A 12655-nucleotide genomic window follows, 5' to 3' on the forward strand; every position below is an offset into this window, starting at 1 on the left:
GTTTATTTATTTTTGGGACAGAGAGAGACAGAGCATGAACGGGGGAGGGGCAGAGAGAGAGGGAGACACAGAATGGGAAACAGGCTCCAGGCTCTGAGCCATCAGCCCAGAGCCCGATGCGGGGCTCGAACTCCCGGACCGCGATATCGTGACCTGGCTGAAGTCGGACGCTTAACCGACTGCGCCACCCAGGCACCCCAATGTTCATTTATTTTTGAGAGAGAGACAGAGCATGAGCAGGGGAGGGGCAGAGAGAGAGGGAGACACAGAATCTGAAGCAGGCTCCAGGCTCTGAGCTGTCAGCACGGAGCCTGACGCGGGGCTCGAACTCACAGTGTCAGATCATGACGTGAGCAGAAGGCGGACGCTTAACCGACTGAGCCGCCCAGGCGCCCCATCTAGTTATTTTAAGAGAGTAACGTGTTTATCAACAGCATGTGTAGGACAACAGACCAGCACAGTAGAGTAGAAATACCGTAAGATTACTCTTGGACCCCAAGAAAGAGCCTAAGAAATGCCCTGCTTCCAAATAAAGGACGGGAAGGATGATGGTTATTACGGAGATCCAAGAGAAAGTGGAGAGTGAAAAATACAGAATAAATACAGTGGTAAAGACAGAAGGAAATAAACTAGCATTCCAGAATGACTGATATGACAGATAAGAAACACAAAGAGGCTTGAAAATATAAAACCTGTAAGACCATTGAGACAAATAAGAGACTATAGGCAAACTATAGGCAAACCAGTTTGAACAGGCTCACCAACACAGCGAAAGCATTCTATTCTGTGAGGAGAAAGCACTGTGGGAGCATTGCTCCCAATGACAAGCACCACTCCAGAATTTCCTCTCTCCAGCCTTTGGGAAGGTTGGTGGGGAGAACCACCTTCTTACACATATGTACACTGAGGATCGAGATTAAGAAATCATTTGTCCTTGGGGCACCTGGGTGGCTCAGTCGGTTAACCGTCAGACTCTCGGTTTTGACTTAGGTCATGATCTCACGGTTCATAGGTTGGAGCCCTGGCTCAGGCTCTACGCTGACAGTGTGGAGCCTGCTTGGGATTCTCTCTCTCTCTCTCTCTCTCTCTCTCTCTCTCTCTCTCTCTCTCTCTTTTCTCTCTCTCTCTCTCTCTCTCTTTTTCTGCCCCTCCCCCACTTGTCCTCCCTCTCTCTCTCTCTCAAAATAAATAAATAAACTTAAAAAAAAGCAAACACATTTGTCCTCAGCACACTCTCTATCCTGGGGTTGTGACCTGCTTTGAGCATCCTAGAACCTGAAATCTAAAACAATCCAATAAAAAAGGAACTAGATCTATCCTTCGTTCATTTCTTCCTCAGTCTACAGACCAGTCAACAGTCACATCAACCAAAAAGTCACCCACTGACCCACCACTTTATAGAAGGATTGGGTGAAAAAAGAAACACAGCCATTTACCTGCGCAGGAGCAGCCACCCAAGAGAGACACTTCATCTACCAAGAGTCTATGCTCACCACAGCGGCCAGAGCATTCTAAGCAACAGCACCCACTAGTGGTGAGGAGGAATACCGGGGGAAAGGAAGCACACATCAACAGATTCCTTTAATTAATGTAAAACTCTGCACATTTCACAAAGTTATTATGAATAACCCTCTCAGCCACCCCCAGTCGGTGTTCCTTGAAAATTGAAGCCATATCTCTACGTGGCTAAATGACTTTGGAGTTCTACTCCAACTATGGAACTTTTCTCTTGCCCCACACATACAAAGTGGTACCCTAACTGTAGCTTCTCACCATGCCATAGTTGCACACATAGCATATAGTTCTAAAGTTGCACACATAGTATAAAGTTCTAAAGTAGAACTATAAAGTTCTATAGTTCTAAAGTTCATAGTTGCACACATGCCATAGTTCTAAAGAAATCTCTCCTCCTCAAAGAATACAGTAAACAAAAGCTAACTGACTACATAACAGTAACACTGTGAGGATTCAAAATTAAATTAGAAAAAGATTCTGCTATGGGGGCACCTGGGTAGCTCAGTTGGTTAAGCGTTCCAGCTCTTGGTTTTGGCTCAGGTCATGATCTCACGCTTTGTGAGTTTGGGCCCTGCATCAGGCTCTGTGCTGACAGCTCGGAGCCTGCTTGGAATTCTCTGTCTCCCTCTCTCTCTGCCTCTTCCCTACTCATGTGCTCGCTCTCTCTCTCTCTCTCTCTCTCTCTCAAAAATAAACAAATAACTTTAAAAAAGAAAAGAAAAGAGAAAAGAAAAAGATCCTGCTATCAAATAGTCTAGAGTCTGCTTAAGGAGACATGGCAATATCTTTAGAATGGCACTACCATCATGTAACTGTGCAATCTAGAAACCAAGGAATAGTCTCTGAGGCCTCCCTTTTTCTCACCCAGCACTTCCAACCCATCACCACATCCAAATCATATCACCTCTATTTCTCCAAACATCCACCCAGTTCTCTCCATCTTTACCTCCCTGGTAAATATCACCTGGTCAGGTGATCACCATTTCTTCCTAAACTACTACAAAAATTTCTAAACTGGTCTATCCATATCTCCTTGGGGACCCCTACTGTCCTTGTAACCAACCTCTTTGCAATCAACATGGTATCTTGTCAATCTGATCACTTCAAACCCATGCTCAGAAAGCCTTGTGACTCTTGGGAGAAGACTCTGTCTCACACTCCTTATTCTCCATTCCCAGCCTCAGGGGCCTTCTGTCCATCACTCATACCATGGTCCCTTCCACCACAGGGGCTTTGCACATCCTGTCTCCTCTGTAATGCCATCCTCTGCCTCTTTAACCCCTACTCATCCTTCAGGTCTCAGCTCAGCAGGCCCTCCTTAGAAAAGCCACCCAAATTCCCTTGACCGGGGCCAGGTCCCCTCAAACACATACCTCTCCTATAGAACACTTAGAATAGCTGTCAGTGAACACTTCATGCAGTTATTTTTGTATATTGTCTCTTTTAATATTTTTTATAAAAGCAGAAGCCATGTCTGCTTTTTGTAGGCACTTGTGCTGAGTGAAAAGACAGAGATACGATCAATACAAAGCAAAATGGAAAAAGTACCCTGAGAAAGAAACAGACAAACGACTCCTACGGGATTTAAACCAGACCTCTCACCTTTTACAAGAGGTTCTCCCTGGGAATTTCTCAAGGTCTCTCCACCCCAACACAGCACTGTGACATGGCATCCATGTGAGGAAGGAAAGGGGAACTATCATATCTTTTGCTCTCCTTATTTCTCCCAAGTCTAGAGATGAAGTAAGGAAGGAAAGAAGTCGGGTTCCACATGGGTGAGTGGCCCCGTATATGTCTGCCTTCAATAAAGGTAGGGCAAGGAGGTAATACCCACAAACCTATTGAAACCATTGTTCTGGGAAAAACTGCTCCTAAGAACCCCTGACAAATACACCATCTCTGTGGAAGCCTTTCCAGGATGCAGGTCAGCGCCCTTACATGAAGCTGAATATCATCCCCGCTACTTGAAATGGCAATGGAAATCCCTCTCCCTCCCCAGCAATCCATTTCTTCTCAAAATCTGCCGCAGTTTATTTCCCCATCGCTCACCTAAACTAAGTGTATTTAAAATGCAGGCACTGCCCACATCGATATACCTTCTATTGAGTAATGTCTGATCTTCCCTCTTCCGATATCCAGTGTCTCAGGAGCAGCCCTGGGTTCTGCCCAGCCAGAACCCCCTGTCTCAGGATAGCAGAGTGTGGTGTTCAAGGGCCTGACCCAGAGTCACACTGATGGGCTGTAGAGCCCAGCACCAAGGAACTACGGCCCTGGTTTCTGTAAAATGGGGCGAACGATAGCACCTGAGTTGGAAGAATCCATGAAACATTTTTTTTTTGCAGATGTAACCGGCTTTATGAAACATCTCATGAAGTGGGTAGCATATCAATCACCTAGCAAGAAGAGAGGCATGCCTCCACAAAACATCCCTAGCACGGTGCCTGACACACAACATAGGTGCGGTGATTAACCATTAGTATGATTAATATGTTAAGGAAGCCTCAGGTATTCACCGAATGACTTCCTTATTCCCAAACCAAGATGCTTATTTAAAAACAAAACAAAAAAAAAACCTCTGTAGAAAACTTCTCAGGGAAAAAGAACTTTAGACACTTGTACCTATAAGATAACACAGTGACCTATAAGGAGACAGTGCTTACTGTAGCTCTTCCAGAGATGACAGTGGAACCATGACCTACATTCTAGGTACACATCCAGGAACTAGTCATTAGTTACACCCACTCAAAAAATAAGGATGTGGGCGGTTCTCTCCCCCTGCCCCGCCCTCCCGGCCCCCATCACAGTGTACATTTGTGTTTACTCAGTGTCCTGTAAAGCTCAGAAGACAAAGCACTATTTATATGCTTTCTTTTGGCAGGAGGTGAATAAGTTCAGACATTCACCAGCCAAGTCCAAGTCCTGGATGTACAAACTGCACACGTGCATACGATAATGTAATCTGCTAAGAAAACAGGTGAGGCGGCCCCAGCAGGTGTTCAGTCACTGGGGACAACTGCTCCATAGTAACACCCGGCTTTTCTCGCCTGCCCTGGAATCCTCCACAGGAATTAAATGTGGTAGGAAAATAAGGATCTTACCCGCGAAGGTTTTGCATTAAAATGTCCTCACATTTTTTTTTTTCTCAGGCACCTCATTTTATCCAGGGAAAACTGTGTGGATACGAACAAAATAAAATTCTAATCTGCAGAGGAAAGGATTCGGTTATCTGGTTACCCATCACCCAGGACTTTGTCCTGAAAACCAAGGCTGTGCAGGATATAGGTGCTAAGTATGAAGAAACCAGCAAACAAAGAAACCATTCTACTGTGCCATCTCAAGAGAAGTCCAGAGGCTTCTCTGCCACTGCTCTGAGCCAGAAAAATAGGTTGTAGCTTCTGCTTTCTATTTAAAAATTTTTTTTTTAACATTTATTTATTTTTGAGACAGAGAGAGACAGAGCATGAATGGGGGAAGGTCAGAGAGAGAGGGAGACACAGAATCTGAAACAGGCTCTAGGCTCTGAGCTGTCAGCACAGAGCCCGATGCGGGGGCTTGAACTCACGGACCGCGAGATAACGACCTAAGCCGAAGTCGGACGCCCAACCAAGTGAGCCACCCAGGCGCCCCGCTTCTGCTTTCTATGTATTCAGCTTTTAGACAACATTTCCAGGCTCAGTGGAAGAGGGCCAGCTTGTTGGGGTCTGTGAGTCAGAAAGGATAAGAACAAGCCTCTGGGAGGGTCAAGTGTGTTTGGCGGCTCTCCTAGGACCTTCACATCTTACGGGCAGCTGGATGCCCTGGGATCTATCTCAAACGGTCTGCCCGGGGTATTCTTCTCGGGGATAATTTCGGAAGGTCTGTACTGAACGCCAAAGGCATTAACCCACCGTGTTTCAGGGAGAACTAATGGATGACTTTAAGATTGAGAATGAATGATTATTAAAGAGCTCAACAGCGTTCTGCCTCTGTTGTTCAGATTTTGTAGAAGTACCTATCCGGAAAAAAGATTCTTTTCTATGCAGAATATAGTTCCCAACAGTGACAATATTCATCAACGGGTCTTAAGAGCATTTCCTGGGCAGCTGCTTGCCAGTCACAAAGAAGAAACAGCAGGCAGAGTAAGGCCTACCGGTCAGACTACTAGTTCTGGCAGGATGCTGAGAGGCCTGAGGCTGCTCCCATGAACAGCCAACAGCCCGGCCCCAGGCATTGTGTTTGGGAAAGACAAGTGCTCTGAAGCTTCACTGACTTCTATACCCTCAAAGCCCCACGGGGCAGCTCCTGGGGGTCTATAACAGATCTTCACCAGCAGCACATTTTTTTCTGGATGTAACATTTTGAAATTCCTTCAACACTTTGTCAGAGGGGAGGCAGGGTGGGAAAAAGCAAAGCTAGTGGCCCTGGGGTAAGCTGGAGCTGGGCTGGACTCCTAAATCAGGCTCCCCTTTTCTTTCTAACTCTCTGACTTTCCATCTCTAACGGCATTAAGTAGCTCACAAGTTACTATAAAGATGAGAAGAGACCAGGAGAGTAAGGTACTTAGTGCAGGGCCATCTCCTCCCTGCTAAATCTGCCCTCTTCACCCAAGCAGGGAAGTTCGTCTCTTGCAGGCAAGCCTCACGAATAAGGTTTTGTTTTTAAGTCACCCATTGAAGTATCCTCCTTATTCACTAGACTGGGTTCTGGGAGGTCTTCTGCTCTTTCCCTAAATCAAATACAGGCTCAAAGGGCATTTTTAAAACCAACTAAAAATATCCAAACCGACGTACTCAAAGCAACTCCAGAAATGTTTCAGCCATACTTTTGGAGTTGGTCTACAATCATCCAGAGTGACTTCCATAAAAGGCAAATTCATTTGTAGGTTAAGTGCTTTTAACCTTTCAGGTGGCCTCACAACTTTACAATTGCCGTGGGCCATACACCCTGGGACTCGCCAGCTTTTCAGCAAGTTCCCTGCTAAGGGTTTCATGCCTCTTCAGGTCCTCACCCACTTTGTCCAGCTGTGACTCCCTCAGTGGGGACTCTCCAGAAATTGTATTTGAGAACACAATCAGACATCACTGACAGGTGACCCCCATCACTATAGATTTCAAGGACTTTTCATAGATGTTTCTATGGAATCCTCACTTTGTTTTAAAAAGTAAAACCACACAGTTGAAAAATAGGCAAGAGATCTTCACAAAAGAGGATAATCCAAAGGTCAATATACACATGCAAAGACACTAAGCTTCACAAGGTGATAAGGGATATATGAATTTAAATTTAAAAAAAAATTTTTAATGTTTATTTATTTTTGAGACAGAGACAGAACGTGAACAGGAAAGGAACAGAGAAAGAAGGGAGACACAGAATTGAAACAGGCTCCAGGCTCTGAGCGGTCAGCACAGAGCCCGACGCGGGGCTCCAACCCACGAACCATGAGATCATGACCTGAGCCGAAGTCAGACGCCCAACCGAGCCACCAAGGCGCCCTGAATTTAAATTTTTTTTAATGTTCATTTATTTTTGAGAGGCAGAGAGGCAGAGTGCAAGTGGGGGGAGGGCAGAGAGAGAGGGAGAGACAGAATCAGAAGCAGGCTCCAGGCTCTGAGCTGTCAGCATAAGAGCCCGATGGGGGAATTGAACCCACGAACCGTGAGATCATGACCTGAGCCGAAGACGGCTGCTTAACTGACTGAGCCACCTAGGTGCCCGAGAGATATATGAATTTAAACCATAAGTAGAGAACCCCTACACAAACATGTGAAGAGCTAAATTTAAAATGACTTATCAAACTCAGTACTGGCAAGAAAATAGAGAAAGGGGACTCTTCATTCACACCAGATGGGACTATAAATTGAATGGCATACTGGAAAACTGCCTGGCTGTATCTACTAAAGCTAAACATACTCCTATCATAAGTCCTGGCAATTATACCCACATGCACACTCCAGAAATACATACCTATGTGCACCAAAGACATATACACATGTATGCCCACAGCAGCATGATTTATAACAACCCCCAAATGGGAAACAACTGAAATGTCCATAATTAGTAATTGTGGTATATTAATGCAACAGAATACAATCCAGCTTATGCTACATGAGCAATATGGCTGAACCTCACAATACTGAGAGAAAGAAGTCAGACACAAAAGAATACAGAAGAAGACTGTATTCATCTAAAACTCAAAAGGAGGCAAAAGTGATCCATAGTACTAGAAGTCAGGAGAGTGGCTACCATGGAGGCGGACAGAACCATCCGGCCCAAGGAGAGATTCTGGGGTGCTGGTGGCTCTCTCTCTTTCTTGACCTGTACTAAGACTAAATGGCTATGTTCATAGAGGGAGTTCCCTTAATGGTACCCACGTAATTAGCGCTTGTTTCTGTGTGTATGTTACACTTCAAACCCACCTATTCGCCTCCTCCCGTGCAAAGCCACACAGGGCAAACCAATTCAACTGTCCCTCAGCATAAATTTATGTAAGCACTCAGGCCTAGTGTGAAGAGCAAGAGGCACGGGGTCCTGCTCCCAGCCAACCCAGGCGATCCTGTGCCTCAGAAGGAGTTTGACTCTCCAGGCCTCACTGCTGTCATCTAGAAAAAGCTGAGATCCTGTGAGAGCACTTTGTAGACCATATGCCGGCAGGACGTGACCACATACATGGTGGATGCAGCTGGAAAGCGGGAGAAACTGAGGACAGTTCGGGAGAGTTTGAGGAGCTCTGGGGGGTTACTTTCAAGAGTTTTAGGGGCCAGCAGCATAGGTTCTTTATGAAATTTCCATGCCAACGTGAGTTATTACACTTCTCATTTGCACAGCCGTGTCACGAGCTGCTCTCTAATGAGCTTTCCATCTTAAACACAGCGCTTTTCAGGTCACTTTTGGAAATGATACACACTCTTCAACTGTAAAGTAGGGATAAATATACAACCGTACCTACCTCTGAGGGTCGTGCAGACAAAAGGAATCAGTATCAATGAAGTGCTTAGAACCTATGTACTATGTTAGCATATAATAATCTCTAGGGAAATATTAAATAGTAAAAATAATATACTGACAGAAAAACTAAGGGACTAGACAGTGGAAGGGAATCCCAGGAGAAAGCAGCTGTCCAGCTCAGTATATTTTTATTGATTCTCTCCTATATGCCAGACATGCTAGGCCTCGGGGATACGAAAATGAAGATCCCAGCCGTTGGGATCTTGAGCGCAAGGGCTGTTCCAAAATAGGGTGTCTGAGTTCAGAATTCCCTGTCCCATTTTTAAAAATCAGCTACTAGACAGACCAGTGACTGTGTGGTTGACAATGTGGATGAATTTGGAAATATGCCCATTTTATGAGCATTGAGCTCTTTTTATAAGCACCAAATTTCTACCTTTAGGGTACTTTTTTTCTTTTAATAACTATTGTTATACAGTAGTTGCATAAGGATTTAATTTTAAAAGGCCTTACTTCAGGAACACCCAGCTTCATATACCTAGCTCCTCCTTAGCGGGACAGCTTCCTTATTGCGACTTAATGATAGGGTAGATTAAATTCTTCAAGAATAATATTAACTTCTCAACCACTAGATACTGCTGGCTTTGATCTGAGACGGTGTGAAGCAACACCTTGCCAGGCGGTCTAAAAACAAAGAGATCGCTGAGGCATAACCTCTCTGACCAATTTTCCTTACCAACAGTGGTCAGGAGGGGCAACCAGATTAGAGCACACACATTCGCTCGCCTCAGAAATCAGATCTTTCCCAATTCCAGTGACACTCCACCTCCACCTTTCAGAAGGACAGTAAGTGCAGTGAGACCTAGTGTATTCAGCTGCAGCCTGAATACCTTGCCTTTGATTATTTGATATTGATGCAACATCAGTTTAAATGTTCAGCCCTAGTGCTATAACAAAGTGAACAATCTCATTTTCTTCAAAATCAGGCATGAAATATCCACACGTGGCAATCCACAAAACAGTCAAACAAGGTGGGAAAACAGGGCCTCATGGGGTGAAATTACCATCCTCAGGAAAGCAATGAATTTCAGGCTGTGAGGTCTTAGAAACCAGTTTGATTTACTGCACTTGGGGTTTTGTTAAAACCGTAGGAACTGTTTGTGTGAATTTTTTCCCTGTAGAAAGTGAGAAGGATCTGTCAACTTAATTGAAATGTAAACACATTCTCTTGTTTCCTCTCACTTCAAATGATGATAAAGAAGATAGAAACAGAACGAACGTTAACAAACCACAACTCACCTTGTGTAACCCTATGCAGACGCCATTACCTAAGCCAGCACTGGGGAGTCACAGGGCATACTTCACGGAGGTGGGTCCTCTTAGAGCTCAGAATGCCCTCCCAGGTGCTGTGCATGAAAGCCTCAAAAGCCAGCCCCAGGAGCCAGGCCAGTCCCTAATAACAGAGGAAACTGAGGCCCAGTGAGGCCAAGTAATACAGGCTCCAGGTAGGAAAATTACAGCCAGTGCCAAGATTTAGTTCCCAATTCTTCCTCTTCGGTTGTTACCCATTCATCCAATTCAATCCAACCTGCCCAGAGTTTAGGCAAATTAACGAAACACCTAGGTTTTCTCAAGTCAACGAAGTAAACATTTTTCACCCTCATCCCCAGAAACTTTCACTCGTGCTGCTCACGAAACTCAATGGTTTACGTTTGAGCGCCATTTCCTCTCATCTGCATGAGATGAACATCAGTAAGTCAGGGGGGAAGGCTGCTAGGCAAGGGTGGGAAGAGACCACCATACTAAGGAATGGGAGCACCCACAGAGCAGTTGAGGGATGGTCTTCTGGTCAAAAAGAAATCAACTCCATGAGAGCTGAGTAAAGGCCCAACACCTTGACTAAAAGTTATCCGGATTCAGCTGAGACTAGCACAGTGACTTTACCAAAGTTATGCTCATTTGAAGACCAATAAGCAAATTAATGTTGCCCCGAGGACTAGGATTCATACCTTGTCCCCTATATCCTCTCTCCATTCCATCCACACAAATCAAACACTCTGTGAAGCCCTTGGCTTTCTTCCATATATATTTTTCCTTTAGTCTTAATTGTGGAATTCTCAGCCCTTGAGGGAAGGAAAAGGCAAATATGTGACATTCCAGGCACATTGTGGTGCGTACTTTTCTACGCGCTAGGTCTTACTCTGATCTGACGGATAAGAAAGCTGTGGCTCAAATTATGGAAAGAGTCCCAATGTCCATCAACTGATGAATGGATAAAGAAGATGTCATACACACACAATGGAATACCACTTGGAGATGAAAAAGAATGAAATCTTGCCATTTGCAACAATGTGGTTGGAACTTGAGTGTATTATGCTGAGCAAAACAAATCAGGGAAAGATAGCATATGATTTCACTCATATGTGTAATTTGAGAAACTCAACAGATGAACATAGGGGAAGGGAAGCAAAAATAAGATAAAAACAAGAGAGGGAAGAAACCATAAGAGACTCTTAAATACAGAGAACAAACTGAAGGCTGCTGGAGTGGGGGGTGGGTATTAAATGGGTGACAGGCATTAAAGAGGGCACTTTTGGGGATGAGCATTGTCATATGTCAGAAAGCAATCACAGGGCTCTACTCTTGAAGCCACGACTATACTGTATATTAACTTGAACATAGATTAAAAAAAATAATAAAGAAAGTTGTCTCTCCCATGTTACTTACCTTGCCCCCAAGTTCCCTGAGCAAATTGGTGGCTCTGCCACAGCTCCTGTTCAGCTCTGTCCTAGTCCAAAGCCACCTGCTCCACGCTGCATCAGCTTCTACTCAGAGCGGTCCGTGGACCAGCAGCAACCACATCAACGGGGAGCTTGTTAAAACAGCGGGATCTCAGGCCCCAACCCAGGCCTGCTGAATCAAATTCGGCACCTTAACGAGATCCCCAGTGCTGCTGCCCGCGAGTCTGAGAAGCCCAGCTACATCTCACCACTAAAGAGAGGAGAAACATCTCTATCAAGGGGATGGCAGCCTCGCCTCGGTGACATTAAAGGCTCATTTAGTATTATGACTTTGGGGTCCAAACACTTTGATGCTGGTGTGGTGCCAGCAGTGGCACCTAAACCCTGCTTAATACAGAGATTTTTTTTTTTTTTAAAGGGGAAGTCTTGACAGAGCTCCACAGACAAACTGGAAGAGGACACTACGGTCAAATCTCAAGGGAGAACCTAAAGATTAACTGCCAAGTCAGCACAACCTATCACCCTTTGGTGGTTCGCAACCAGGAAGCCTAAATATGGAATTCGCCTCTGGAGGGAAGTCCAGGAACATTCTCCACTCTGAAGATCACAAGGCACATCTGCCACAAAAACCATCCCACTGACTCAGGAGCAAGTTGGCACAAAACGCTTTTAATTCAGGGAGAGGACTTTTGCAACAAAGAGCAACAGGAAAATCCTAGAAGACCCAAAGACAAGCAAGGATGAAGGAATTATCTAGATATTTTCCCCCCACAGAGAAAATCTGGCCTGAAACGAATACCCGATTCCTAGATCTCTCTCACCACTTTTTTTCTCATTTTTCTCCTTTAGCTCCAGCCAGGAGCCTTCTTGCTACTTTTTTTTTTTTTTTTCTTTTTTTGTGACATAATTTATACACCATACAATTAACCCTTTCGGAGTGTACAATTCAACAGTTGTTAGGCTATTCACAAAGTTGTATAATCATCACCATTCTCTAATTCCAGAATGTTTTCAGCACCCCAAAAGGAAGGCTTTTGGGATAACATCAAAGGAATAACATCAAGAGTTATTCCCCTCCCCCCTCCCCCCAGCTCCTGGCAACCAGCAATGTACCTTCTGACACTACAGATTCACCTATTCTGGACAGTTCATATAAATGGGATCATACACATGTGGCCTTTTGTGTCTGGCCTCTTTCATATAGCATGTTTTCAAGATTCATCCTTGTAGCATGAATCAAACTTCATTCCTTTTCATGGCTGAACAGTATTCCATTGTATGGATACACCACAGTTTATCCATTGATCCACTGGTGGACATTTGGGTTGTTTCCACTTTTTGGCTATTACGAGTCATGCTATTGTGAACATCTGTGTACAAATGTTTGTGTGAACACATTTTCTGTTCTCTGGGGTATATACCTAGGAGTGAAACTGGTCATGAGGTACGTCTATGTCTAACATTTTGAGGAACCA

The 12655-nt window shown here is 44.7% G+C and overlaps 1 protein-coding gene across 3 annotated transcripts in view; it reads right to left on the reverse strand.

Moving 5' to 3' along the window:
* STXBP6 (syntaxin binding protein 6) overlaps positions 1-12655 on the reverse strand; it is a 250429-nt gene that overhangs the window by 231761 nt on the left and 6013 nt on the right. The window contains exon 1 of one of the 3 annotated variants that reach the window (XM_045059740.1): positions 11167-11514. The exons of the other annotated variants lie outside the window; for them this stretch is intronic. The gene's annotated coding sequence lies outside the window, so the exon portion shown is untranslated. Of the gene's footprint in view, positions 1-11166; positions 11515-12655 lie in introns of those variants that run through there. 3 annotated transcript variants of the gene reach the window in all.

The sequence above is a fragment of the Felis catus genome, chromosome B3 (genome assembly GCF_018350175.1).
Source record: "Felis catus isolate Fca126 chromosome B3, F.catus_Fca126_mat1.0, whole genome shotgun sequence".
NCBI lineage: Eukaryota > Metazoa > Chordata > Mammalia > Carnivora > Felidae > Felis > Felis catus.